This window comes from Suricata suricatta, chromosome 2, assembly GCF_006229205.1.
Source record: "Suricata suricatta isolate VVHF042 chromosome 2, meerkat_22Aug2017_6uvM2_HiC, whole genome shotgun sequence".
In the NCBI taxonomy this organism is placed as follows: Eukaryota; Metazoa; Chordata; class Mammalia; order Carnivora; family Herpestidae; genus Suricata; species Suricata suricatta.
The window spans coordinates 20,388,139-20,410,982 of record NC_043701.1 but is presented as its reverse complement, the minus strand read 5'-3'; the positions used below and the strand labels follow the sequence as shown (position 1 = coordinate 20,410,982).

The window sequence follows — 22,844 nt, the reverse complement described above, 5'->3', positions numbered from 1 at the left end:
GCGTACACACATATAAACACACATAGACACATTTATTGTTTTAAAAAAAGTTCATTTATTTTGAGAGAGCGTGTATACATGTGCAGATTTGGGAAGGGCAGAGAGAGAGAGAGAGAGAGAGAAAAGAGAGAGAGTGGGGGAGAGAGAGAATCCCAAGCTGGTGTAGGGCTTGAACTCACAAACCATGAGATCATGACCTGAGCTGAAGTCGGATACTTAACTGACTGAGCCACCCAGGTGCCCCATACATGTTTAGATAAATAACACGTGTGTGTGTGCGTGCACACACAAATTTTTGTAATTGCAAATCATTTATCCTCTCTTTATCTTTTTTAAAATTTGGAAATGCCTGTTTCTGTTCCTTTACATACTTAATTTTTTGTAATGCTCTGTAAACCTTCCTTACTTTCTAGTGACTCAAAATGTATCTAATACACAACTATCCAGAGGCTACAGCAGGAAGATGCTGTTATGAACACACTCTTAAAAAATTTTTTTTAATGTTTACTTATTCTTGAGAGAGAGAGACAGAGTGCAAGTGGGGGAGGGACAGAGAGAGAGGGAGACAGAGGGTCTGAAGCAGGCTCCAGGCTCTGAGCTGTCAGTGCAGAACCTGACGTGGGGCTTGGAACCTACATGAGGTCATGACCTGAGCAGAAGTCCGGTGCTTAACTGACTGAGCCACCCAGGCGCCCCAAGAACAGACTCTTGACCTGGGAGAGATGCCTGATCAACCAGGGGAAACCCTAAGCCAACCCCAGGAGGCAGCCCCCACAGGCTGGGCACTGACGCTCCTGCCATGATGCCTGGCATCACTCGTGTTAAAGTTATAACAGCATCCGCTGTGGCTCAGGTGTGTTCCGATGCGTTTCTACTTCCTCATTCACCACTGTCTTTAAGGCTTCAAGTAATGCCTGGCTTTGAGTAGACCTCAGTAGATGTTTGTTGATTGAATGAATGAGGAGAGGTGGGTGTTTCCCTGTTACAGGTGAGGGAGGGGAGTGTAGGTTCAACAAATTCTACAGAGTCCTGGAGTAGGTATATGGCCAAGTGAACCTGCTGCATCTTGGCCCCGGGTGAATACCATTGGCTACAAGGCCTGAATCCAAAGAGCGGACAGTTTTATCTGAGGCTGGTTTAGTACTCTTAGGATTACAGCCCTTGTTTTCTGTGAAATGAAATTCTCTTCATCTGTGAAATTCTTAAAAATGCTCCCGGGATATAGGGATTCCCATTCATGAGGTTTTCCTCTTTCCTTCTGAGCAACGTGCACAGTCTGCTTTTAAACCGCATGGGAGAGGTGGATGCCGGTTTTCAGGGGCTTCGCATGTGCGCATGCGCACTCAAGATGCGGCGCGCCTTGGTCTTGTTTGCCCGCAAGCATGTCGGCCCCACCATTGTGTAATTAGGGAGGATGCTAATGTTCCCTGATTGGAAAATGTCACCCTGCGTGACTAATTTGCCAGCAGGGCCTAATTGAAGTTCAGCATCTGCGGCTCCCGTCGGTCTTTCTTCCGAGGTGTGGGGGCAGAGGCAGTGACGGTGGCAGTGGTCCAGGGCTGGGCGGGTGGACGCCGATTTATTGCCCCTCATCTCTCAACAGTGCTGGGGGTCAGATGGGAGATCATCTGTGGATGAAATGGGGTTGGCCGTAAAGGAGAAATGTAGGGCTGGATTAACCCATGTGGCAGGTGGCACTCAATAAGGAGCTGGGCTTTCTCCAGGGAGGACTTTTTTCCTTTTTTTTTTTTTTTTTTTTTTTGAGTGAGGGGATTCTTTTGTGTGGATGCAGATGCCCTGAGCTGCAGGGCCCAGAGCAGGCCAAGGCCAAGTGCAAGTCCCTGGAGTTTGTTCCCATGGTACTCTTGCCTTTTGCAGTGGCTGAGCTGGGATGTTCTGGCAACCCAAGACTATGTTTGACAGCATTCCTGTCCTGAGGGGCTCTGGCAGGAACCACCAAGAGGCACGTGAATAAACGGTAATGCCGTGTGTTAGCTGCTGAAGTGCAGAGCGGGCAGAAAGTACCTATTCCCTGGTCCTGTGCTGTCATTAATCCAAACCCTGCTGCTTGGCCACCTTGCCTTGCTCTGACATCCCGTATGCCCCTGTGTCATCCACAAGTATACATGTTTTGTTTTAAGAGGTTTGTTCTGTGTGCATATCTTGCACTAGGCTGTGGACTCCTGGAGGCCAAGGGATGTATGTGGACGAATCCTGTGTTCTCAGTGGGCATCATCGTGCGGGGCACAGAGTGGGTCTCCAGTCATTGTTTCCTGCCTGCTAAGGCGGGAGGAGAACCTCTGTTCACGCGGTCAGGGATGATTTACACTGAATTCTTGACCTGGATCTTAGAGAATGAGTAGGCGCAGGAGGAGGATAGCAGATAAGGTATCTGAGAGCTTCACTGATCCAATAAATATTTATTAGGTCTCTGCTGTGTACAGGACAACTAGATACTGGCGATCCAAGGATCAGCAAACTGTCATGCTTTCTGATCCTGTGGAGGTTATATTCTAGTGGGAGGGTCAGGCAGCCAATAAATAGACAAAGAAATAAGCCAACTCCCATCTTACAAATTCGAAACAGTGTTACGATGCAAGATGACAGTGAGTGGGAAGAGGACAGTGAGTGTGTGTGCCAGTGCGAGTGTGAGCTAGGGATCAGGGAAGGCCACTTGGAGGAGGTGGCATAATAGCTCACTCTTGAGCAATGAGAAGGAGCTGCCCTGTGAGGAAGGAGGGAAGTGCATTCCAGGCAGGGAACAGTATGTGAGAAGAGTTTGCATCAGGAAAGAGGTTGGCCTGTTGAGGACGTGAGAGAAGAGCCCTGGTTTGTGTATTGACAGGGAGGAGGGACGCAGAAGATTGAGAGGCAGATGATGAGGACTAGTAGGGTCTCGGGAGGAATTTGAATTTTATTCCAAGTATGGGGATTCATGAATGAGTTGTAAGCAAGGGACACCATGTACTTGGTACACGGAGGGGACATGGTTTTTATCCTAGTTCTAGGGAATGGTTCATGGGATGGGCAGGCTAAGAATGGGACCAGAAACCCCAGTTAGGAAGCTACTGGAGTAATCAGAGATGGTGGGGTTATGGGGGATGCCGGGGAGTCTTTTGTATAGACAGCGGGGTACCAGTGAAGGGTTTTGACCAGCAGCGGAATAACTTGATGGGGAAGATGTATTTTTTTAACGATTGCTATGGTGGCAGTGGATCAGAGAGGGAGGAAGAACCACCAATTTCTTGTTAAGTTCGAGGAACCATACTTTAAAGGGGACACAAACTATAGCTGACCGAGGTGGACAGAAATCTTTGCCTTGGCTAAATGTTTGCATCCTCCCCAAATGCGTAGGTTGAAATCCTAACTCCCAGTGTGAAGATATTAAGGGGCCTTTGGGAGGACATGAGGTCATGGGGATGGAGCTCTCCTGAGAGGGATCAGTGACTTTCTCAGTGACCCAGAGAGGTGTCCCTCCCCTCTCCACCATGCAGGACACAGCAAGAAGGCGCTAACCCTAATTTGGGACTCACAGTTTCTGGAACTATTAGAAATAAATTTCTGTTGTTTGTAAGCCACTCAGTCTAGGGTACTGTTTTATAGCAGCCTGAGCTAAGACAGTGGCGAAGAGTCAAGGTGCCTGGTTTTATTTATATGGAGAAACATATTGGGCAAGACAGCCGCCTTCCAGTATGTACGGGAACAGCTGTCGATCTAGGAGGTGGAGTGGACATCCAGTGGGTGTAAATTATGGGAATCCTGGGTGGAGCTCAACATTGAGAAGGAATCATTTACTTTAAAATTTTTTTAATGTCATATATATTTTTGAGGCAAGAGAGACAGGGCATGAGCAATGGAGGGGCAGAGAGAGAGGTAGACACAGAATCTGAAGCAGGCTCCAGGCTCTGAGCTGTCAACACAGAGCCTGAAGTGGGGCTCGAACTCACAGACTGTGTGAGATCATGACCTGAGCTGAAGTTGGATGCTTAACGGACTGAGCCACCCAGGCGCCCCAAGGAGGAATCATTTTCTTACACTTAGAGTTATTTGACAATGGGAAAGGTCTTACTTATATAAATAAAATGACTTCTCCCCTAGCCCCTTACCACATCATGAGAAATCAGCTAGATGAGTTCTCACTGAATTTGGAGGGCATGTTTGAGGTGGCGTGCCTTCAAATAGATGCTGGGGGATGTACTCAAATCTCACTTTGAGGGTCTCCAGAACATCCGAAAGTGCTTGTACTGCCCCCAAAATGGAGGAGCAAAGGACACCCGTGGCATTGACACATGTAAACTGAAACTTTGGGAAGAGACTGTTCTCGTGCCTTCCTTGTTTTCTTGATGAAAAAATAAAAAAAACCAGTCTTTGTTTTGGTTTAATCTTTTAGTTGGGGAAATGGGGCAGAACAGCCCTAATCTGATTCTGAACATTCTCTCGAGCCACACATGAAAGATTCCTTGTTTTCCTTTTCCCTTCTGCTTTCCCCCTTTAACTCTTCGTGCTTTGCCAACAAGCCCAAACTCCGGCGCTAAACTAGGAGAAACTAAAACAAAAAAGAAACACTCCTGGAAAACCCCATGGTCACCAGCACCCCTTCCCCCCCATCACTCCCCGGGTTCACTCAGGAGGGGAAGCCACGAGCTGATGTCACATGCAGTCCCAGGCACAATTACCGTGCTTCTTGCAATCCTCTCCTGCCTAAGCGGCCCAGCTGTCACCCCCCCCCCTCCCCTTCAACTCCTGTATCACTTCCCGGCCAGTCTTCCCCAGTGTGATTTCTCTACCTCCTAATATTTAATTTTAATTCAAAGACACCCCCCCCCGGCCTTGCCCTTGCAAATCCTCGACTCTGCAGACCAAGCAGATTCTCCTCTCCCTTTTTCATTATCTGAGGGTCAGATTAGCATCTGACAAGAGAGTAGAATTGACTATTCCACCTTGGTTTCTAAACCCAAGACGGATTATTGCCCACGTTATAAATATAAAGGACATTTTAATTTGCTAGGAGCCAAGAACAGGCAAATCACCCAGAGCAGGACTGAACAGGGGCTCTTCCAGGCCCCTCCCCACCTGTTTTCTGCAGCTCCGGGAAAGAGAACAGTGGAGCCTCCCCTCCCCTGAGCCTTCACCCCTGCCCCACACCCACAGGAAGAAGCACCCCTTTCTGGGCCTGGGGGAACACTCTGCCTGGGCAGGCCAGGCGGACCTCCCTGTGGTAATCCTGGCAGCCAAGACCAACCTCTGAAGGGCCGAGGCCAGGCCAAAATGCAGGCCTGGGGTATGTTAAGTTCAATGTGGGGGTCATACCCAGCCTAGAGACCCCCTTCTCACAACTCCCAAAGCTCCTCCTCACCCTTCCTCCCCTGCTCAGGGTCAAGGAAAAGCCAGCCGCAGGGAGGGTTCAGGTTCCTCCGGGCCAGTCAGGGCTGGGTGGTAGAGCAGGCCTCCAGCTTTGGACACGCGGCCTTGGAGCCTGCTTTTCCAGGCCTCAGGCAGCTGCTGGTTCAAAGAAACATCCATCTGGTAGGATCCTGGGAATGTGTCACCCCCCAGGAGAGCGGGCTTCTCTTCGGAATCTGAGGGGTGTCCTGCTCTGGAGAATGGGGCTTCGCTATCTTCCCCCGGATGGAGCTACACTTTGGGAAGTCCTTTGATTTGGGGGCATTGGCAGCCTGGCCCGACTCTGAAGCCCGGTAGCCACGTCTTAGCATGGTCTTTATTTCAGTCGTACAGGGTCCTCGTGAGGGCAGGGACTGTCTTGTGTTGCTTTATATCTCAGAAACCCCAGCTCCGGCCTCTTGCCCATGTAAGGTGTTCACTTCTTCTCTATGTGACCAAGGCGGTGTGGTGCAGCGGGGAGCCCCGGACTGGCCCAGCGCAGCCCTGCACTGTAGGCCCCAGGCCGCTCCACGTTTTGCATCGCGGGGGCATAAGAAGGTGCTGTAACCAAGTGCCACAAAATGGGTGACTTAAAACCACAGAGATTTCTTCTCTCACACTTCTGGAGGCAGGAAGTCAAGGGGTTGATAGGATTGGTTCCTTCTGGAGGCTCTGAAAGGGAATGTGTCCCCTCCCTCTCTCCTGGCCTCTGGTGGCCAGCACTGCTGGTTCCTGAGCGGGCAGCTGCATTGCTCCTGTCTCTCCTCACACTGTCACTTGGCCTTCTTATTGTCTCCGTGTCTCTGGGTCTGCACAGAGCCTTCTTAAAAGGACACCAGTGGCTGGATTGAGGACCCCCCGCTACTCCAGGATGACCTCATCTTAACTTGATTACATCTGCTAAACCCCTATTTCCAAATAAGGAAATTCACAGGGAAGAGGAAAGAGCTTGGCTAAGAGGTGGACACATTATCTGAGGGGACATAATTCACCTCACAATAAAGGCACTCAACTTATGAAATGATGTCGTGCCTAATGAGGAGGCGTTTGATACAGCGGAAAGGGGACCGAATCTGGAGAGAGAGGAGGTTGGATGCCAGCCTATGTGCTAGAAACCGGGTTATACTGACCAAGTCCCTTCACTTTCATGTGCCTCAATTTCTTCATTTGCAGAGGGATTTCTGAGGCACCTCCCAGTTCAAACATTCCATGATTTTTAAAAAAAAATGTTTTAATGTTTATTTTTGAGAGATAGAGAGAGACAGAGCATGAGCGGGGGAGGGGCAGAGAGAGAGGGAGACACAGAACCTGAAGCAGGGTCCAGGCTCTGAGCTGTCCACACAGAGCCTGATGTGGGGCTCAAACTCATGGACTGTGACATCATGACCTGAGCCGAAGTCGGATGCTTAACTGACTGAGCCGCCCAGGCTCCGTGATTTTTAAATTTATTTTTGATTGAGCTGTTTTTCTGCCTCAAAGAAAAAGACAAAGAAGGAATAATAAGAAAACCAAGACAGCACAGAAATAGAAAAAAAAAAAGGGAAAAGAGAATAAACAGGATGAAGCATAATGAGCAGGAGAAAGAAAGGACAAGGAGAAAAATGGAAGCAAGAGAAATAGTCAAAACAAAGGCAAAGGAGGAAATTTGAGGTGGCGGGTCATGGAGTAGAAAATTGAGGCCTATTTGTGTGTGTGTTTGTGTGTGCATTTAACCTTGTTTGCTCATAATCTGACTACAGAAAAAAATAGCTATATAATAAGGAGCAGAACATTTTCCTTGGCTGCATGCAAACTCCTGCTTTATGAACCATTATCTCCCTGAAGCTATTAATTTAGAGCATATTGTGTGAGACACTGCTGAGGCACGACCGCAGGAAGGTGCTGTGTGCGTGTGCGTGTGTGTGTGCGTGTGTGTGTGTGTGGAAAGAGGGCGCCTTCTTTTTTTCCTCCTCCTTTCAGTATGGCAGTTTGCTGGCAGAGGTGAGGTCAGGGGGAGGACGATTCTTCGGGATCTCTGCCATCAGCCTGTTCTCAGATGCTCCCCTCACATTCGACCCGGGCCGACTGCACAGGGCACCACCGTCCCTCCCCAGAGCTGTGTGACTCTGTCCATCTCTTTGCTGGCGCTGCCAGCACACACCCAGAGCCCTGTGCCCCAAAGCAGCCGCTGTCAGAGCCACCTCCGTATCCCCGCATCTGTCTGTGGCTTTCTTGAGGCTGGGGATCTGGTTGGCAAGAGGCTGCAGCCTTGCCTCCTTTCCCCGGAGCCCTCAATTTCCTGGGCACCATGTCTGTGCCCCTCCAAACGGGGTGGCTGCTGCCCTTCGCTAAATAGCTATTCTGCAATTAGGGTGCAGCAGGCACGGTCGCCAGATGGAGCAGGTTCGAATCCACAATGCCTGTTCAAGCAGAATTGTAGAGTGACAATATTTATAGTGTAAATGGGTCTCAAATATCTCATGGGACACACTTTTTTATGCTAAACTAGTTATTTGCTGTTTATCAAAAATTCAGATTTAACTGGGCATCTTGAATTTTATCTGCCACCCTAGAGGCAGAGGGACTGATCATGAAAAGCCTGCTTCCTCTTCTGGTTTTTATTCTCCTTGGGTCTTGAGTAGCGAAGTCACTCCACTATCGACAGCCTCCTCTTCCCCACCCTCTCTGACATTTTCATATGATATATTAGTTCTTCTTGTTCTAGGTCAGTCCCCTTTAGAAGAAGGGGTCAGGTAAATGCCAGGAATAAATAAATAGTGTCTCCTGTCACCCAGATTAGCCCATGGGAAGTGTCTCCTCTCTGCTTGGATTCGTAAGCCAGTGTTCACTTAGTGCTCCCCCCCCACCGCCCCGATGTATCCTTTCATGCATGGGCATTTAGTTTTTTGCCACTAGGACACCAGGCAGGGGGAACAGTGCAACACAAAATCCATCAAAATGGCAAACATCCCAGCAATCACACTTCTAGGAATCTGCCCCAAGGAAGTAATCAGAGATGTGCACAGAGATTTATGTGCACGGATGTGCATTATGGTGCTATTTATAATAGTGAAATATTGGCACCTCTCTAAGTGTCCAACAAAAGGAGAATGGTAAATTATGGGGCATTCTTCACGTGGAATATTATGTGACAACTAAAAATTGTGTTTGTAGAAAAATGGTTTATGACACAGCCATATGAAAAATACAGAGAGCCAGCGGGGGAGGGGTGGAAAAGATACATGGCAATGTGGTCCTAATACCCACAGGGAAAAGTCTACAAGGAAATTCACCCAAATGTTAGGTGCTTGGGAGAGTGTAGGACTCCTCCTGCAGGGCTGCATGGAATTCGTTTAAGAATTTCTCACTCTTTGGGTGGTTGGGTGGCTCAGTTGGTTAAGTTTCTGACTTTGGCTCAGGTCATGATCTCATGGTTTGTGAGTTTGAACCCTGTGTTGGGCTCTGTGCTGACAGCTCAGAGCCTGGAGCCTCCTTCAGTTTCTGTGTCTCCCTCTCTCTCTGCCCCTCCTCTGCTCATGCTTTATCTCTCTCTCTCCCCAAAATAAATAGATTTAAAAAATAATGTCTCCCTCTCTGATGGTTAGGACACAGTGATTGAAAATCAGCACGAAGTGAAGTTAGGCCCACCTTTACTCATGGGGCATCGCTTGCTTGTTTTTCAGAGCTGGATGTGCAGACAGCACGAGTTGAGATCAGTGGCTCCGTTTATAGGATCGCATCTCCCATGGCCGAGGACACCTGTGTCCCTGCACCGGGAACACCCATACGTGACTTGGCCTTCTTGCTGACCCATTTCAGTCCAACCTTGTCCAATCTGCACATCAGATGGTGGTTAACTCCCTAAAACCCACATCCTATCAAAATCAACTGCTGCTCACCCTTCTTCCACGGCTTCTTATTACCGTCTGCACAGTCTACTGAGGCCCCCTCCCAGGACAGCTGGGTCTCTGTAACCCCCAGGTGGCCCCTGCCCTGTCCGTACATCCAGCAGACAGCATGTCATTTTTTAATAACAGGTTTCTGCTCTTGTCATCAGTGTGGCACATAACAAATTCGTCTCAAGCACCTTGTGCGTGTAATAGTTACCCTTCTTTCATGTTTTCTAATCACCCAACTTAAAAGTACACTCACCAAACGATGGCCAGTGGGACATAGAGAAATGATTTGCTTTTCAAATTGTGGTTGCTGACCTTTCTTTGTTTTATGTTCCTGGAGTAAAAATACGGGCTTCACGTTTTTTGGGGGCTTCACTGTTTTATGCATTTTGTGTGGTTTGATCTTCATGCAACTTGTCTAAGAGGAGTTTTAAAATGGAAAGAGGGGTGCCTGGGTGGCTCAGTTGGTTAAGTGTCCAACTTGGGCTCAGGTCATGATCTCACGGTTCGTGGGTTCAAGCCCTACATCGGGCTCTGTGCTGACAGATAGCTCAGAGCCTGGAGACTGCTTCGGATTCTGGGTCTCCCCCTCCCTCTGCCCCTTCCATGCTCATGCTCTGTCTCTCTGTCTCTTAATAGTAAATAAATATTTTAAAAAATTGAAAAAATGGGGAGAGATTGTTGCCACTTGAATGGTTTGGGAACTGTCGGCCTGTAGTGCGAAATGAAACTCCCAAGCATGAGCTGGCCTCAAGCAGCCACTCCAGCCACCTCACCCCACTTTTCTACTTGCTGAGCTTTTTCCTGAAAATGCCATCTGCCTCCAAACTCTTCCTTATCTGATGGTCTTTCCCCATGTCTTCACCCTCTAGTTTTACTTCAATCTTTACTTCAGGGCCAGATCCAGACTTGGCTTTCTCTCCAAAGACTTCCAGCTTCTTTCTTTGTCTGTCTAAAACATCTTGCCTGCACCTTGGTGCATGTTATCATGGTAATTTGTTCATGCTTCTGTCTCCCATGAATCTGTGGGCAGTTTGCGGCGGGGGGGGGGGGGAAGATGTGGGCAGTTTGCGGCGGGGGCGGGGAAGATGTGTGCTTTATGCCTTTTAAAGATTTTCCCAGCCTTTTGCACATGACTGGAAATGTTTGTTGATTGGAACAGTCGGTTTGTCCGCAGCCCAAAGAGAGGGTCCAGCATCAGGATCCTCAGACATTCATTCACGTGTCCATTCATGCAGCAACTCCTTCCTCAGCCCCTACTATGGGTCAGATACTATTCTAGGCACTAAGGACGTAGTGGGAACAAGACAGACAAATGACTGCTCTCGGGGAACCCTCACTCTCATGGGGGGATAGGTAAAAGATAAATGAGAGAATCTTTGAACAAAACAGGGTAATGTTATCCATTCCTCCAACAAATACTTACTGCGTACCATGTTAGACCTTTGTTTTGCTGCTGGGGATACAGGGGGAATGAAACAAAGATGCTGTCTTCAAGGACATTCTGATAACAGAAAAGGACCTGGTGGGAGGGTTGCCGTATTAGATGGGATGGGCCAGGCAGGCATCCATAAGTGAGGAGACTGGGACCTCAAGAGGAGGAGGATACTTGAATAAACAATTGTTTTATTAATACGGAGGAGGAACCAGCCATGAATAGATCAGGAAAAGACTTGTTTCAGGCAGAGGGAGGAATAAGTGCAAAGGCCCTGAGGCAGGATTGAGTTTTGCAGGAGGCGCAACAAAGCACATCAGTGTGTCTGCATTTGGTGTCAGAGGTGGGATAAGATGTGAGGGAGGGAGCTCCTGCAGGGCCCTGAAGATGGTGCTAAATCATTTGAATTTTATTTTCATTTCATTTAAGTGCAAGGGAAGCTACTTGTTTTCTTTTCTTTACTTAAAGTACATGGGAAGCTGTTGGTTTAGGACGAATAAATATACATAGTTTCTTGGGCCTCCATCTTGAACATTTTTCTGTTAGTGAATCTGGTGTAAAGCCTTATAATGGGCAAAACGTTCCCCAGGTGGTTCTGGGGCAGGATGCCTGTGGATAGTTCTTGGTGGTAGATCTTAGAGAAACTACTAAAGCTCTTAGCCCAATGCCTGCCATTTAGAGTAGAAATCAGAATGCGGAAGCTTTGGGTCAAGTCCATGGCTAAAGTGCAGGCTGGAGAATTGTGGCTCTCGGTAGCACCTTGGACCCCAGCTCTCCGTTGACTTCACGTCGAGACTCCTTTTGTTCTCTGAGAAGGCCTTGGGGAGTTCTGCAGGTCTTCAGCAACCCATGCAGCCCCCCTACCTGGGGCACGCAACGCAGGGTCTCCCCCTGGCATAGGGAACAGGGTTCTGAAGTTTATAGCATTTACCTTCTCTGAGTTCTGCTTTTCCAAAATAAAATAAGGGAGTGGGATGAAATTTACTGAGAGTCTCCTCTCTAGAAATAAAGTGAGATAAAATTTGGGGTTATATGATTTCACCAAATCTTCATGATGGTCTTAGAAAGCAGGTAGGCCAGGTTTGGTATCCACAAAGGGCGTTAATGATGGAGTTATCCAGAATCGGGAGTCCCCTGGCCTATAGCTCCAGGCTCGTCTAAGACATCCAGAATCTATGTTCAAGCCCCTTACTCCATGTTCAAGCATACCGAAACTCTTGGTTCCTAAAATCCTGTGGGTGAAGTACCCCCTCCCCCAAATGTTTCTTGTTCTGTCCCTCTGTTGATGGACAAGACTGCACATGGGCAGGTGGAGAGCTTATTTCCTGTACAAGGGCTGAGCTCTGGAGACCTGAGCCCCAGCCTACCTCTGCCACTTCCTGGCTGCATGATTTTATTTATTTATTTTTATTTTTTTTATAATCGTTTATTGTCAAATTAGTTTCCATATAACACCCAGTGCTTCTCCCCACAAGTGCCCCCCACCATGACCATCACCCCTCTCCCTCCCCTTCAGTCCATGGTTCGTCTCCAGTATTCAGTAGTCTCCCTTGATCTGTGTCCCTCACTCTTCCCCGCTCTCTTTCCTCCTTCCTCTCCCCATGGTCCCCTGCCAGGTCTCTCCTGTTAGACCTGTGAATGCAAACATATGGTATCTATCCTTCTCTGCCTGACTTATTTCGCTTAGCATGACACCCTCAAGGTCCATCCACTTTCCTACAAATGGCCATATGTTATTCTTTCTCATTGCCATATAGTACTCCATTGTGTATATATACCACATCTTCATCCATTCGTCAGGTGATGGACATTTAGGTTCTTTCCATGATTTGGCTATTGTAGAAAGTGCCGCTATGAACATGGGGGTACATGTGCTCTGGCTGCGTGATTTTAGGCAAGTCCTTTCCCTCTCTGGGCCTGGGTTTGCTCCTGTGCAAAGTGAACTGGTGAGGTGAAATGCCATTTCTGACTTGCCATGATGATTTAGTCACTTGCTTTACAGAACCGGGTAAATTGAGGTTCAGTGTCAGACGGAGGCTTCTTACGACCTCTGAGAAAATTGCCTTTTGAACAGAGAACGGAACTACAATTGCTCTCTGGTTCCCCACTCAGCGCCCTGGCCGCTGCCTGACCACACCTCACCCCTAGCAAGCTTTTGTTCCCCGCAGCATGCAGAGAGGCTGGAAGAAGCCCATGGCCCCTCTGTCCCACTCCTCCTTTTCCACTCCAGTGTCCTTTAGACAGAAGCTTTTATGATCTCTTTTCCCCCTTGGATTCCTTTCTATCCTACTCTGATGCTGCTGCAAACACAGCTAGAAGAAAAAAATACTCATTTCATTGAGATCTGGAGACCAAATTTTTTAAAAAAATGGGGTAGGGTCCACAGAGGGAGGGCATTTTTTCCTCTCTTTTTGCAGCATCAGTGAACCAGAGGGAGGAGGAGGGAGGGGATGCAGTGATTCGGGGAGCTGTGCGCCCTGCTCTTGGTGTGAAAGAGAAGTAGACTCGAGTGTCCCCGCCTGAAGTGACATTACATTTGTACAGGCGGTGGGATCCATTGACTGGAAAACGTGGGAACGTGCCAGGGAATAGCTCACAGTCTCAAAGCGGTTTTAACACAGGCACTGATGGTGGCCAAGGACACCTAAGGAGCATTGCCATAGCTCCATTGCTCTTTCTTTCCAGTCCTGCAATTTGCCCAGGGCTGGCTGCCGAGGACGTGGCACATTTGTCCAGTAGGGGACGCCAGCGGCCTCCACCCACAGAGCAGCCTCCCTGTGAACACACCGCTTGCTTTCCCGGGGCTAGCGTTTACTGGCAGGGGCTGGGCTACCTTCCTCTCTTGAGCCCTGTGGGAGTGGCTTCCATCCATTCAGGGACTGCAAAGAGTGGGAGCCCAACCTTGGGTTTTAGCCTTGGCCGTGAGACCCCGGGAAAGCCATACATCTTGGCCTTCGTTTTCTTATCTTCAGAATTTGTAATAATGATCTCAGAGGTGCCTTTCAGCTTGAACACCCTGCAGTTCTATGACTCATAAGTATGACTGAAGCTCTGAATGGAAAGCGAGATTAACGTGAAATGTTCTTGAAGGTTGGGCTTCAAGTAGGGATGATTTGTGGAGAGTTTTACTTAGAAGAACAAAGAAGTGGAATTATCTCCCAACACGCCCCTCCCCCACAACCCCCCAGCCTCCATCCTCTTGAATTAGAACCTCATTGCTTTTGACCATAGGACATTTGAATCTTTTCAGCCAGGCTTATTTAAAGGAAGCAAGATAGTTTGGGTTTGCCTTAGGGTAAGTCAATACATAGCATAACAAATAACCCCCAAATGTCAGGGGCCTAAATACAATAGAATTATATTTTTCATTTGTATCACAGCCCAATGCAATCTGTAGGAGATGGAGTGCACTCAGTTCCACCGTCTTTCAGGAACTCAAGACTCCTTCCAATTCAGGACTCCATGCTTCCCTCGCCCTCTAAGTGTCCTGTGCAGGCAGTGGGTGGGGAGAGAGAGTGGAGAACTGTGCAGGGGTTTCCACGTGACATACACAATGCTTGCCCTCATTTCTTTCAAGAGGAGTGGTCCCATGTCCCTCCTGCGTGCATGGGCACCAGGAGGTACAGCCCAGCGCTGCGGTTCAGAGAGAGAAACACAACAAGGACCGCGGTGAGATTAGCAGTCTCTCCTGTCTCGGGGCTGTTTCTAAGAATGAAGTAGAAGGGTTTCTAGCCTTGCCCTTCCAATAGCTTATGCTCTACTCACATGAAGACATTGTCCCCATCCCTTCAAGATGTGTCTTTCCAGAGGGGCAGCTTGCCCTGTATTCCACAAAAGCACTGTAGACCTGAAGTCAGATATATCTTATGTCTAATTTCACTTCCACTAATTAACCATGAGAACTGACTAAGAACTCTTTCCAAGTTACAGATGAGGCAACTGAGGGTTATAGGGACTGACGGAACTGATTTTATAGGGTCATGAGGATTAAATAAAATAAGATATTTAAGGTGACTGGACAGAGAAGGCACTCAGTAAACAGTGCAGGAGTTCTCTTTCCAATTCCCTTTTGGGATTGTTCTTACACCAGAAGAACCCTGACTAGGAATATTGGTCTCTGCTTCAGCTCCTTAACGAATTTGGGTAGCATCCTAAAACATGGTAAGATCCTTTCTATCCTGCTGAAATGGAGGGTAAGTGTTAGCTCTGAGCCTGGCATGTGTTCAATGAGACATAAAATAGAAGCTCTAAACCATCTAGTGGGAGCAGAGATAATCATACTAAAAATTAAGGCTACCTAAGTGACTCTAATTCAATATCACACTTAGTTTTGAGATGTCTGGCAGCCACAGCAAAAAAGGGTAGTAGAACAGATGACACAAATCTCACGATCTAATTTACAATGGCAGGCCTATTCTAAGGACATCCTAACTGTTTATAGGAATAGTGTAAAAAGAAATCACTGGCAGCTTATTAGACCAGAATCACTGAGGGACATAGTGGTCCTACCCTTTTTCTCTTTGTGATTGTCTTTGAAAACTGCTTTTGGGGTCTTACTTGAAAGCTTTTCTGGGGCAAAATAAAGAGAGACACCTGCTCTCAGGACTAAGGAGCAGTGGGCCAGTGCCTTTCATAAGTAAATGGGTGGGATTTGCGGAGGTCCCCAGAGGGACACTTGAAAGGATCCAGCCTCCTCCAGGATTCTAAGAGCCAGGAATCACCCCACCCAGAATCACTGGGACTGTGAATGCCCTGACGACAGGCCAGAAGTGCTGCCTCCTTATTCTCCTTCCCGCTTCTCCCTCTCCCATTGCTCTGCTGGATGACGTGCAACGTTGCAGTTGACCTGTCCAAGGCCTGCTTTGCCCTGTTTATCTTCTGCTGAATGTAAATCCTCCTGAAATGATTTTGCATTTGCTTTAGAAGCCAATTTGCCTAATTGTAACGCTAAAACAACATTTATGCAGATGCCTCACTATTTTTAAAAACCCAGTGTGCTTTTAATGAATGCTTGACATGGCATTTAGTGGTGGGAAGCGCGGGGTGTTGGGGCCAGGAGACGGAGCTGTTGAAATGGGAGAATCACTAGGCAAAATTGTTATTTTCTTTTCTTTTAATCAAAAATTTAAGGGAGAGGATCAAGTTAAAATCTATAGGAAATGCTCCCATCCAGGGATCTTTCGATGCCCATGCCAACCTCAACAATAAGGAGCACATTTGGAAAGTGCTTTGCGAACCTTCTAGTTCAGAGTGCTTCACGTCACTAATATGGTGATGTTGGCTAGTATTTATAGAACCCCCACTGGGAAAGTGCTGTTGGTGCTGTGTATTTGTTTTTCAGTGCTCCTTGTTGACACAGTGGTACTGGGACCTTGAGGTGACAGGAATCATTCTCCTTTTTAATAAACAGGGAAACAGAGTCACAGTGACCAGTTGGACTGACTTCGTTAGCTTGGATTCTCCGTCTCAAGGTATTGGTGTGGGTTTTAGAGGTTGACCTCCAGGCAAGTGTAAGGGATGACCACTTGACTTGGGATCGGAGACATGGTCCTCATGAAGGCCATATCCAGCTCATGGTGCAATTGGGCACAGAAATAAAGCAGTTGGGATGACTTCTTGTAAACCTTTCCTGCCTAGAGAATTCAGCCTACATGGCTACCAGCCTTCTTCCGGTTTCACACACCTGGCCCTGCTTCCGATATTAACTTTTGATATTAGGTAACTTCAGGGCCAGCTCTGGACACTTCACCCACATTGGGTTTAGTCCCCAGGGGATGATGCGACAGCAAGTGTAGAGTTGGAATCAGTCAGTTTGAATTGGATTCAAACTAAGGTTTGAATCTTGGCACAGGTGTTTTAAAATTGTGTCACTGTGGGTAGATGACCCTGGGTGGATGCCTTCTTTTGAATGGAATCTCTTCTGAACACCTAACTTCGTGGCTCTCTGAGTGTGTTTTTTCAAGTGGCAACATCAGTGCCAGCTGGTAATTTGTTAGAGATACAAATTCTTGTGGCCTGCTGCAGACACTGAATTATAAACTTTGAGGGTGAGGCCCTGCAATCTGGGTTTCAAAAGCCCTCCAGGTGCTCCTGGAACATGCTTAAATGTGAGAAATAACGCTCTAATAGTACCATCAGCCTTCTCGGGATGTCGTGGAGCTTCTCTTGAACAGGTCAAGTTTATAGCACATGTGAGCTATTCAGTAAGCAGTGGTCATTAGAGTCGCTCATTACCATGACTGTCATCATGTCTTCTCTTGGGTTCCATGGAGCTTGAGAGACATATGGCTCACAACTCTGAAGAGTGTAGGACTTTAATGACCACGTGGACCGTGCTTTCTCTGTGAACACTCATGACCTGAGGAGACAGATTTGGTTTTATACGTCCTTATTTTCTTGGCTTTTTATCCAAATTCTAGACCTGTGGGCAGAGTTCCATGACAAGAAAGAGGATCAAATCCTACAGGGATTGTCTGGGCAGCATGTTGACCCTGACATACTTTTACCTCCCCTTTTATGAAGGTCACATTTGAGAGAGGAACCTTCCAGAGGATGCAGGAACACTCTAGGTCCCTACATTCTAGGGGTTTTTTTGTTTTGTTTTGTTTTGTCCCCCCACCCCCAAGTCTTACTACTACTATTCCCTAACTTCTGGTAGGACAGTGGGACCCCTAAAGAGCTCTTCTCACTCCAAGATGATTATACCCAAAGTAATAAAAGAGAAAGGAGTTATAGAACCTTTGCAAATAGCATACATTTAAATAACACTTTTCACCAGAGGTGCCTTCATTTTGCTTCTCAAATATCTCTTGGAATTAGGCAGGAAAGCGATTATTGTCCATATTTCATAACTGCAGAAACTGAAGCAGAGAGGAAACTGATTTACCCCAGATCTGAGTGGCTCCAGAGTTGGGAACGCAGGCTCCCGATGCTCACTGCTTGCTGGAGTGGAGACTTGGACAGCCCTGGGCTCCCAGAGGCCGTGGTGGACACATGGAGCCAAGGGTGCTTGTTCATCAGGCAGTGGAACAGAGCCCCTTGCATTGGTCTCCATGGCGGGCCTGGGGAGACAGGGCATAGGAGAGCAGAGATTCAGCACGTGCAGGCCTAGGATGGGAGGTCTGGAATGGAAAGAGATGCCAATGAGTTGCTTGGCCTGCTTTGTGGAGGACATCTGAAGTCCCATGTAAGGGAGCCCCCTAGGAGTGATGGACAGACAGACGGCCCTGGGGAGGCATCTGTCTTCAAATCCTGCAACAAATGCGGTGGATTAGCCCTGGTGCTACTGCTTTGAAATAAGCTTGTAGGTTCTGTTTCCTCACCTTGATGTTTGGGATAGGCCCTCTAAACCAGTTTTGTACTACGTGTATGTTACCTCAATTGTGAGCACCCCATGGGAGAGCCTGAACTACCGATGTAGAGTCCATCTAGGGAAACTGAGGCCCAAGGAGGCCAGTTAAATGACAGTGAGCCAGAGTTCGAGCTCACTTCAAACACAGTCTTCTTCCCCAGTGAGCATCTCACCCTTGGAATTCCTTCTGCACTGGGGAGACAAGGCCAAATATGGGCTCCCCAGGTCAGGGGCCCTTGTGCCTCCCACCCTCTGCCTCGATTCCACATCGGCCTGGGTATCAGTCTGCATTGACCTAAAAGTTTGGGTTAGAGAAAGCTGAGCAAGACAACTGGTCCAAGTGGGGTGGGGTGGAGTAGATCTACTTTCTCTCTCTTCTTCTTCCTGCCAGAAATCCAGCTGTTCTCCATTTCCAGACAATTTGTGGGAGGGCCAACAGCATCTTTCACTGATTCACCAGCTGGTGCAGACATGGCCCCCAGAGGAGGCTTAAATCATCCTGCTCTGTGCATTGGAGTCATCAGGCACAGGAGGAGATGTGTGTGCACATGTGCATGTGTGCGTGTGTGCATGTGTGCAAGGGGACAACAGGGCACTCTCCATTCCGGTGCCTCCCATCCCCTGAAAGTTGGGGCAGCCTCATGCAGGAGGGAAGAATGTGAACTAGAGGAAGATTGGCTGGCCGGGACTAAGATGGTCAGTTGCAAGCAGAATTTTCTCCTCTCCCAAGGAAGTGCAGATGATGTGGGTCTTCCCTGTGCCTTCCTCCCCTGCACATGGACACAGTGTCAGAGCTGGAAGGGACCTCTGAGAGTGTGTATGTAGTCTAACCCGAGTCACAGAGAAGGAACTGGGCTGGGCCTAGTGATAGAGGCAGCTCTCATCAATTGGTATCCCAGGAAACTTAGGTACAGACACCAATTTTATAATGTTCATTTCAGCACTTCTCTGCTGACCTGTCATGACATGGATTTCATCATAACAGTGAACACGATGGGGTGCCTGGGTGGCTCAGTCAGTTGAGCATCCAGTTTTGGCTCAGGTGATGATCTCACGGTTCGTAGGTTCGAGCCCCGCATCGGGCTCTGTGCTGACTGCTAGCTCAGAGCCTGGAGCTTGCTTCAGATTCTGTATCTCCCCCTCTCTCTGACTCTCCCCTGCTTGCACTATCTCTCAAAAATAAATAAAAAGCAGAAGAAAAAAAACTGACACACATTCCTAACCGATTAGCCCCATTATTTTATTATTTTTTTATTGTGACAAAAATCTAATAACCATAATTTCTCTTGAGTGGTTTCTGGTGCCTGGTGCTTTATAGTGATTGGCACATTAACATCCCCACCATTTATGGTAGATACCATTATTGCCTCATTTTGTGGATGAGGAAATTGAAACTTGAGTTAGATGCTTGCCCCAGGTTCACAGCTTCTATTGAGGTCTGGCTGCTCTCTGATACGGAAAATACCTGGAGAGCTGGGATGAAGTCAGTTGGCTTAAGATGCTTTTAGTCTCTTAAACCCAAACAGGAGGCAGTGGAAGCAGGGTTTGAGTCCCAGCTCATGGGTTTTAGTCACAACACTGTATTGCTCCCCATCCCTTAGTACATCTCCTTGGACTGCATTATGAAGGAATTTGTATGAACCCTTGTATGACTTACTGAGTGGTTCTTTTAAGTGTCTAGAGTCTAGGAGCACCTGGGTGGGTCAGTCGGCTAAGTGTCCAACTTTGGCTCAGGTCATGATCTTGCAGTTCATGAGTTTGAGCCCCGTGTTGGGCTCTGTGTTGACAGCTCAGAGCCTGGAGCTGCTTTGGATCCTGTGTCTCCCTCTCTCTCTGTCTCTCCCCCACTCATGTTCTGCATCTCTCTCTCAAAATAAATAATAAAAAATAACAAAAATTTAAAAAAAAGTCTTGAGTCTAGTGGCTCAAGAGCAATTTTGGGGGCACATGTGTTTCCCGGAGCTGTGGAAGAAGGTAAGCAATGCGCCTTATTAGTTGATGAGTGTTGAATCAGTAAAAAAGGAGACTGGGCAGGGGGAAGAACGATATTGGAAATGGATTGTTCTTTGCTGATGGTAAATAATCTCTGAAGTCAGTACCTCTGATGGTAAGATGAAAAATACTAAAATTATGTATCCCTCTGAAGTGCTTGCTCCCAGTAACTCACTTTCACACCGAGAGCCAATGAAACAATAAAGAAGCTGATGTCTTGTGTTATTAGAAGTGCTTTTGTTGCTGTTTTCCCCAAATTTATGTAACTAGCTTTCATTAAGATCTAGCTGTTATTTAATGCATAAAATATCTGAAGAGCTAAGATGAAGTCAAGTGGTTTAAGATGCTTTTTCACTGTTGAGATGGAGCTCCAGCTGAGAATCAGAGTTCTTAGCTCTGTGTCATCGCCTGTTTAAACCTTCACAGTCTCCTCCGTGGGAGGCTTTGCCTGCTCCAGATCTGGCTCTCAGAGTTTCTCTGTAGGACTGAAGAATTTGGATAGTGAGCCCCGGATAAGTGGACAGGGCTGTCTACGGGGTCTTCTCACTAAAGGGTTGGAGCCCAGGCTGGTGGGGATGTAGTGTGGCAGGGTCCAGTGGCGTTTCTGGGCCCCAACTGATTAAAAACCCCAAGCTGTCTCTGCTTGCACTGCTCATCCTGCTTCATTGGTCTCCTCTGCCATTGGCTGTCCCTCCTTCTTTCATACTGCCTTTCCTCCCACTGTCTCCATATCGATGGGTAAAAAGGTGGGTTCTGCACTGAAGACCAACATGAGGGTGGAGAGTATCTTCAGGACATGTGCCCCAAGCTGTTCCACAGCTGTGGTGACTTAGCCACATGGAAACCCATGGCCAGGAGAAAAGGGCTGGTGAAGCAGAATCAGGTGGCTCAGCCCTGTCCCTGTGGGTGTTGGTGCTTCCCTAGGCTGGTGGTCTCAAAGAGACCTCAGTCAATGACATGGGAGGTTGAGTCCAAGAGACTTGGGGGTAAATCTACTCACTGGATGTGCCCCTGGACAAAATATTCAACTTCTCTGAGCTTACATAAAAAAATGAGCAGGATTGGGATGCCTGGCTGGCTCAGGTCCTGATCTCACAGTTCATGGGTTTGAGTTCCACATCAGGCTCTGTGCTGACAGTGCAGAGTCTGCTTCAGATTCTCTGTCTCCCTCTCTCTCTGTTCCTCTCCTGCTCACACTCTCTCTCAAAAATGAGTAATTAAAAAATAAAATAAGCAGGACTGTCGAGAAGGTAAAATGAGGCAGTAGATGCCTTTAGCAGAGGGCCTGGCACATAGTAGGAGCTCAATAAATGAAAGATGCCATCACCATATCATCATGATCATCGTCATCACTGCCTTCAAAACTGGCTCACATGTAGTTTCATGAAGGCACAGCAACCTCTTCCTCCCTTCCTCCTTCTCTTTTTCCTTTTCTTCTTCCTTTCTTTCCTTCCCAATTGAACAAATATTCATTGAAGAGCTAGTCTCCATAAGGAGCAGTGCTAGTCCTTCTAGACTGTTAGGGTCCTTGTTCTCCCAGGAGCCCAACCTGTCCACCAACCACCCATGCACCTCCTCTCCCCTCACCCACTCCCAGGGATGCGGCTTCTGGCTGCCCAGTGGCAGCCCTTCCCTCCGCTCTGGTGTTGTGCTGGCCCGAGATGGATCTGGCTTCTCTGGAGAGGATTAGACAGCGTGGCCCTAATGAGTCTGTGGCGTAATTTCTCCCTTGGACCGTCTTGCAGGGATCAGAATGAAGCTGTCATTGCTCTGTGGCCAAAATGGCCCCTAGAAAAATCTGAATAACCTTCCCCTGAGCAGCAGCATTTGGGGCTTAATTGTATTTTGTTAATCAGGAAAACAATTAATTTGGCTGCTGCCTCTTTGGTGGGTTTTTTTTTCTTTCTCTTTTTTAATATCGGAGATGCTGCTAAGATGATCCATGAGATGTCTGTAGATTCAATTTCTCTCTCTCCCCAAGGCTAGAAATGACTCCTCTCTGTATCCATGACATCCAGAGACAGCAGGGTGAGGCATTGCATTTTCCAGAGAAGGCTGGGTTTCTAAAACGTAAGTGTCTGCTTCCTGGCCATAAAAGGGCTTCTTCCCCCAGGCTCTCACGGTCTAGGGAGAGGGAGGGAAATGGAGGCACCAGAGTGATGGTCGCAGACCCCTTTCTGAGTGGAGGTCCGGAAGACCTCTCCCATGTGGCAGAGATGGTGAAACCGGCTCTCTGTGGCTCGGGATCCACATTGTAGGACTTGCAGGGGGTCGGAGAGACAGGGTGTGGTGCTGTGTTCCTCGGAGAAGTTCTTTCACTCCCAGGTGTTCCTGATGGGTAAGGGCTTAACTCGAGGCCATGCAGTGGAATGCCATCCCTAGAGCAGGAGAATGACTCCAGGGTAGACAATGTGGAGGGTGGCTATGCAGCCCCCTGGAATGTTCCATACTCTCCAGGGTTGTGTTCACATGGGTTCTATCCCCAGGTCCGTCTGGGCCTACGGTCAGACACAGTTTGTTGTCAGTTTAGAATGCACACTTTGCAGGATGGCAAATCCACCTTTGTGTTGCTCATGGAGGAATCCAGCAGCTTGGGACAGCCTGGCGTGTGGTGAATGCTCAACGGTGGGTGGAAGGGAACTTGTGGAGCTGGATTCAGTGTGGAGAATAGCAAGCCCCTTGCTAGGTGCGCCCGTCGCCCGAGCACCTGGAGACACCAGCTGTCTCTTACTAAGCCTCCGGCTTGGGGGATGATTTCTGACAGGGCAGGGAGATGCTTTCCTCCTGAGGAGTTAGTGATGAGGATTTT

At 48.0% G+C, this 22,844-nt stretch overlaps 1 long non-coding RNA gene across 1 annotated transcript in view; it reads left to right on the top strand.

The window, feature by feature from the left end:
- Window positions 1-697: 697 nt before the first annotated feature.
- LOC115278757 overlaps window positions 698-22,844 on the top strand; it is a 219,107-nt gene continuing 196,960 nt past the window's right edge. The window contains exons 1-2 of the long non-coding RNA XR_003903083.1: window positions 698-853; window positions 22,017-22,105. This is a non-coding gene — a long non-coding RNA (uncharacterized LOC115278757). The remainder of the gene's footprint in view (window positions 854-22,016; window positions 22,106-22,844) is intronic.